The sequence below is a fragment of the Poecilia latipinna genome, unplaced genomic scaffold (genome assembly GCF_001443285.1).
Source record: "Poecilia latipinna isolate Pla-1442-1.1 unplaced genomic scaffold, P_latipinna-1.0 Scaffold6261, whole genome shotgun sequence".
Lineage (NCBI taxonomy): Eukaryota > Metazoa > Chordata > Actinopteri > Cyprinodontiformes > Poeciliidae > Poecilia > Poecilia latipinna.
The window spans coordinates 697-7,214 of record NW_015118877.1 but is presented as its reverse complement, the minus strand read 5'-3'; the positions used below and the strand labels follow the sequence as shown (position 1 = coordinate 7,214).

Below are 6,518 nucleotides of genomic sequence, written 5' to 3'. Positions count from 1 at the left end.
GTGACCTCAGTGTGACCTCTCCTCATCATGACAGACCGGTCCAGCTCTGACTGCAGACAGATTCTCCTCCATTTTTAATATCAGGATTGTTTTTAAAACATTTCCTGGTTTAGATCATCGGTTTACTGAGGTTAAAAGTTCTGAATGAATTTAAATTAAATTTCTTCTGCACCTTTTGATTGGCTGAAGCTGTGAATGATGTCACACCAACGGTCCAATCACCTGTTTCACAAACTCTGAATGAGTTTGGTTCATCTCACCTAAATGTTTTTAGTTTATATTCTTCAAATGTTATTTGCATCTAATTGGTGTTTAATTAATATGATTTTTAGTAAACAGAGCTAATGAGAGGTACTGGAGGTGGACCGGACCGGGTCGTTGGGTTTTTCTCTTCATCATCAGAACCGGAGGAGAGGTTGAGTGTTTAAAGCAGCAGAACCTGGTTGGTGAACTTTGACCCAGAAGGTGATGACATGTTTATCACAGCAGCATTAAAGCTCCAGTACCAGGTCCAGTTCTCCAGAATCAGAGTGTAACTGGACCACAGAGTAGATGTTCTGGTCTACAGAACCTCCTGGAACCAGAACCTCCACAGAGTCCAGACCAGATTCACTGCTGCTGTCAGTCAAATGAAAACTAACTGAAATAGTTCTGGTCCGATTGGTTCTGATGTTTCCTGAACGAGGAGGAATTAAATCTTTCCAAAGTGGAGATTTTTTAAAAACTCAGTTTGTGTTTTATTCCAATGTTCACACGTTTTAAACCGTCACTTCTCCATCTGCCCACTAGGGGGAGCACGTCTTCCTCGCAGCTCCTTTCAGATCTTTCCTCTCTAGAAGAAGGACGCAGCATGACACCTCCTCTGCCGTGCTCTCCTGGTCCATCCCTTTCAAACTCAAACTACATTCATCGAGGTCCAGAGTCCTCTGACTTTAACTATCCCACTCTCATCAGTCCAGTTCTACAGATCTACGCTGTGAATTAATACTGGATCCATCTGAAGCAGAGAGACGTCTTAAAGCTGCAGGACTCCGGCCCCTGGAGAATGGAGTAGGAAACCCCTGGTTTAGTCTGACTGGTCGAGGTCAGAATGAAGAGCTGAACTTTCTGAGGGAAGTTATTGTTCTTTCCTAAAAGTTTTTATAATTTTATTTAAACTTTTTGATGATTTACTAAAATAAATGAGAAAAAATAGCAAAGCTGAATATTTTTTTATTTTGTAGATTTCCTGGATGTGTACCTGCAGTGTTTGTCCACCAGGTGGCAGCAGAGCCTGGATCACCTGTAGAAATATCAGCCCTTCATCTTTTCATTCTGCTGAACTTCAGGAACGTTTTAACATTTGAAATGTTCTAAAAGCTTCATGAAGATAAATGATGTTTGTCTCTGGATCCCATCAAGCAGCAGGTTTATTGATCGATTATTGATCCTCTGGTTGATCAGACATGATGCCTTTAATTCACTGATGGTTGATGGTAAAACATGAAGGATTCTTAAAGCTGCAGCTGGAGCTCAGAGGAACCAACTGGATCGAAACCAGTGAAACCCTCCAGTCTGATCCAGGCAGAGTCACTGGGAGAACTGGAGTCCAGATCCACTGGGAGAACTGGAGTCCAGATCCACTGGGAGAACTGGAGTCCAGATCTACTGGGACTGGTCAGATGTGCTTCATCACATATCATCATCATCATTAGAACAGATGTTCTGTCTGGTTCTGATCTCATGTTTCATTATAGAGTTTATTCTAACATGTTTTATGCTAACTTAGCATCACTGCTAACCGTGAGCCTTCCTGTTAGCAGGAGCTTCAGATGAAGCTTCTTCTCTCCAACCAGAGGTCACATGATCGATGACATCACTTCCTGGCCAAACCTGCTGCTGTTCTATCTGCTGAACTGCTGGCATTGTTAAAATAATTCACATTTTGGAGTATATTTGTACCTATAAGTAAAAACAGGAATAAACTGAACTATTTTACATTGAATTTTTCTTCATATAAACAGAAATAAACAGCAGCTCTGCTGTTGGGTTGGTTCATGTTCAATGATTACAGAAGAGAAAGTTTAAAATATTTTAATTTCTAACCATCTTTTATTATGATTCAGTTTTGCTGAAATTTCAATTCTCAGCTGTTTTATTTTCTTTTTTCCATTTTCAAATCAAACATTTTCATAAATATATTGATGCCAACAGAAACATTAGCAGAGAACCAGAGGAAACACCAGAGCTGAGCTGCATAGGAACACATCAGATCTGACCTTTGACCTTTGACATGTCATTTAGTTCTCGACTGAACCTGTGGAACCAGAAACTGAACATCTGGACTCAGATAAACTGGTTTTATAAATAAAATGACTTCATGCTGCTTGGACTGGATTTTATTCAGGAATATTAAAGTAAAAAAGCTGGATACAGATGCATGCCGCACTTTTCAGATTATTTATTTATAAAAACATTTTCAAATCCATAATTTTCCTTCCACTTAATTATTATGTAATAATGAAACATGAAATTGTTCAAAAAAAAGTTTGGATCATTTTTCAGCAGCTGCATTTTGTGATTATTGATTTACAATTGCTTATTTTAAAGGGACATTTCACACATTTATAGTAAAAATACATTTTCAAAAAACTTTAATATATCAAATTAAAACAAGCAGAATAAAAGTGAAGAACTTCAGCTCGTCGAATCAGAATTAATCAGTAAATTAAACCTGAATCAGTTTAGCATGATTCAGGTTAGCATGTTTTAGCATCTGCAGAGCTGATGATGTCACCAACCTGCAGATTATCTTCAGTTTAAATCCTCTGATGGCTGAACTTTGGTCTGAATGAGAAACCAGAACCAACCGAACCAACTGGACTTCATTATGACAGGAATAAACCTCACATAGCATTTAGCTAATATGTTCTGAATGCAGAAACAGTGAATTTAACATTAACTGCAGTTTATTGCAGATTTTCTTTATATATAATCAATAAACATCCTGAAGGTTCTGCTTTGGTTTCACACACTCAGGGATTTTGTTTGTTTTAACAGGTTTGTTCTGCGGTTTTGGTTTAGTTTTTCTCACCTGCTGCTGTAAATAAAAGTTTCCACTGCCGAGCCGCAGACAGAAACAGGAACATCATGTTTGTTAGCAACAAGCTGCAGAACCGCAGGTTTCACAGGTTAAACTGGTTAAACTGGTTAAACTTGTTAAACTGGTTAAACTTGTTAAACTGGTTCAACAGGCTGAAGCTGCTGAGGTTTTAACAGTTCAGACATTTAAAATAAAACAGTGACTGGAAACATGAGAATGAAACATTAAATACATTCATTTGGTTCTTCAGACAGATAAACTTATTCACCAGGAGTTGATGGTTCTGTGCTTTAACTAGACCAGTGGGGCTTCCTGCTGGAGGATTACCTCAGGGTGGAATAAACAACTTTTGGTTCTGGTTTGTAATCTGAAAAGAAAAACATGAAATCAACTAAAAATAAACCCAAACTGAACCTGAACTGCTTTGGTTTGTAAGGAGAATCAACTGGAATGAAACGATTCTGAGTTTATGTGACTGAACTGAAATGACTGTAAATGTAAATACATCAGTTTATTTAAAGCCCCAGAGAAACAACAAGTTATCACTTGGTGCCATATGAATAAATGAAATGAAACGTAATCTATGATCCAATCTCATTGTGTTTTTTAGCTTTATATCTGTAAATTTGTAGATTTTCCAGAATAACTGGTTATTTTCTTTATTTGTTTATTTTCAAGCTTTGGCTTGTTGGTGCTTCAGTTCAAGCAGCTGTGATGTGTTTTTTATTATTTTAAAGCTTATGCCTTCATTTATTATAAATAATAAAAGCAGAAATCTGGTGCACATTGCTTATATTTAGAAAATATAAATCTGTACAAAATAATTAGTTTTTCTGCCATTCAGAGGAATCCAGTTTTATTCAACATCAGGATTTTGTGTTTTTGTTTTCTCTCTCACATTATAGATCTGAATAATAAGATTAATTTGTGATCATTTATGTATTTAGAGAAGTTTTACCTCTTTTCCTGGTTTCTCTGATGATTATCTGTCCATAACTGACTTCATCTGTCGTCACGGTGGAAATGACTGCAGGCGGATCGTTTTCTGAAAAATAATAACAATAAGAGGCTTAAAAAAACCACAATTTACATGATCAACATCAACTTACTGAAACTTGTGGTAAATATATTTATATGTTAATAAAATCCACAATATTAGTCCAAGAAAACTCTCTGAGTCAATCAATCAATCAATCAATCAGATTTTATTTGTGTATTACATTTCAGGTCAACATGCTTTACATCATAAAACACAAAAATATATAACTGAAGCATTACATTTTTCCATTTGCCATAATTACACATATAAAATGTTGATCAATGTTTCATTCATGATGTTTCAGTTGATTTATTCCAGATTTAAAGATTCTCAGTATTTTGGCTGTTTTACAGTTTTACAGAAGTTTGTTCCAGATCTGTGATGCCTAGAAGCTGAATATGACAAACGTGTCGACTTCGTCATTAAAATGTAGATATAAAAATAAATACCACTGAATCACAGCTTCAGACAAAACGAGAGTTAATTAAATGAAGAATCCTTTTAATTAAGATATTTTTTAAAATAAAACAGAATAATATTTTTATACATTTTAACTTGTTTGAACTTCTCCTTATTGTTTTTTTTAATAAATTGAACATTAATTAAATTAAAACTAATTTAACCTGATTACAAAGTAAAAAAACTGGTTCTGAAACAAACATATTTATACTTATTTTTAAGGTCTTTTATTATTTTATTAGTCTTTGGTTCTACTTCTAATTTTTCCTTTTTCTAAATTTTGATAGTTATTTTTTGTCATTCTTCCACTTTTATTAGTTTAACTGAGTTTTCCAGCTCATTGCGTTTGTTGTATAAAGTATTTTAACTGGTGGTAAAAGCATTTTATTAATAAGTTAATATATTTTGGAAACATGTTTATTCTGTTTCTAAGAGCAGAAGCTGCTGTTGGAGGTGCTGGTATGACTTCACTCATACCACCTCCTTCATACTGAAAATGTACAAACAACCAAAAGACAAGAATCCACTTAATGTGATTTTATTACTTTCAGTTGTTCTGAAAATGATACGTATATGAAAGAAATTGGAGTTTTCAATCTGAAGCCTTGAAATTGGCCTCTGTCTCTTTAAGAAGCTCATAATCTTTCCAACACCTACAGTACATCATCACAACAATGCTCCTCCATTATGCCTTTTACCACTGTTCTCTGAGCAGCAGCTCCTATAATGACTCTGCGGTTCCAGCAGGTGTTTGCTAATTGCTGCTGGCTAGTCTGAAGGAGCTGCTCTGTGAGGTAGAAACCTGGAAACTGGAGCTCAGAGGAGGAGATGGATTTAAAGCTAGCTCCACCCAGGCGTTTAGCACAGCTGAATGGTTGCCATGGAGATTATGAAAGAATCATGGCAACAATCCAGGTATGTTTTTGATGAAGGAATAACTTTAAAATCTGAGGTTAAGCTAAAAAAATGATTTTATGTGATACTGGCCCTTTAAATATTGTGCAGACTTTGGTTCAGGACTGAGGCCGACTTTAAGACTTTTCTGTTTATTTGAAACGTTCTCATAAATCTATGGCTAAGCAGGATAAACATATATCACTCTGTGTCAATCTATGGTTAAAGTTTGAAACGTAACTAAAGGTCTGAGGGAATCTTGATGGAACATGGATTCATTTCTCCATCTCGCCATCAGAGTCACTGTTTCCCTCTGTTTCCAAACCAAACATTCGATCAGAGACGATGGGAGGGATCACATCATCACATCATCACATTTTCCCATCCAGTTTGTGATTTATAGATCAGAACCTTTGATTGGAAACAGACATAAGCCACTTTCAGGTACCGTTTGGTGTGAAGACAAAGTTTATAAATGAAACCTCTGGTCATTTCCTGCTTTATGAAGATCAGGAGGCGTCTGCCTCTTCTTTCTCCTATTTATTGTTACACTCCGGCTCAAAAACTACAACAAACAAATGATGGTAAAACACCAACAACCAATTTAATGTCTGTTAGAGGCGTTTATGTCAAAACTGGATGCAGCAGCTGCTCTCTGACCTTCGTCTCTCTGGTTCCCCTCAGCTGGAGACTCTTTCCAGATGTTTAGCGACTGAAGGATTTATTTACAGTTCAGTAAAACCTGAATGTCCTCATGTCTTTAAACGCCTCTTATTCCATTACACCAGTGGAAACACACCATTAACAGTAGGTGGCCCAGTAGGCGGCTGTGTGGCTGCCTACACTCTTAGAAATGGCTGTAAATTTACGGTGGAATTCCAGCAGTAACATACTGTTATTCCAAAATACGGTAGGATATTGTCAATTTGATGTCTTCTTCTGTTGTCACAATCAAGACTGATGACTGGCAGTAAACTACCGTAAAATAATTGTACAATACAGTTTTGTTCCCAGGAAAGACATTTTACTTGTATTTGCATCTTA

General features: G+C 36.2%; 1 long non-coding RNA gene across 1 annotated transcript; it reads right to left on the bottom strand.

Moving 5' to 3' along the window:
- Positions 1-2,632: 2,632 nt before the first annotated feature.
- LOC106943856 (uncharacterized) lies at positions 2,633-4,141 on the bottom strand. The gene is made up of 2 exons (XR_001424037.1): positions 4,041-4,141; positions 2,633-3,449 (listed from the first exon to the last, which is right to left on the bottom strand). It is a non-coding gene; the product is annotated as an uncharacterized LOC106943856 (long non-coding RNA).
- Positions 4,142-6,518: the final 2,377 nt, after the last annotated feature.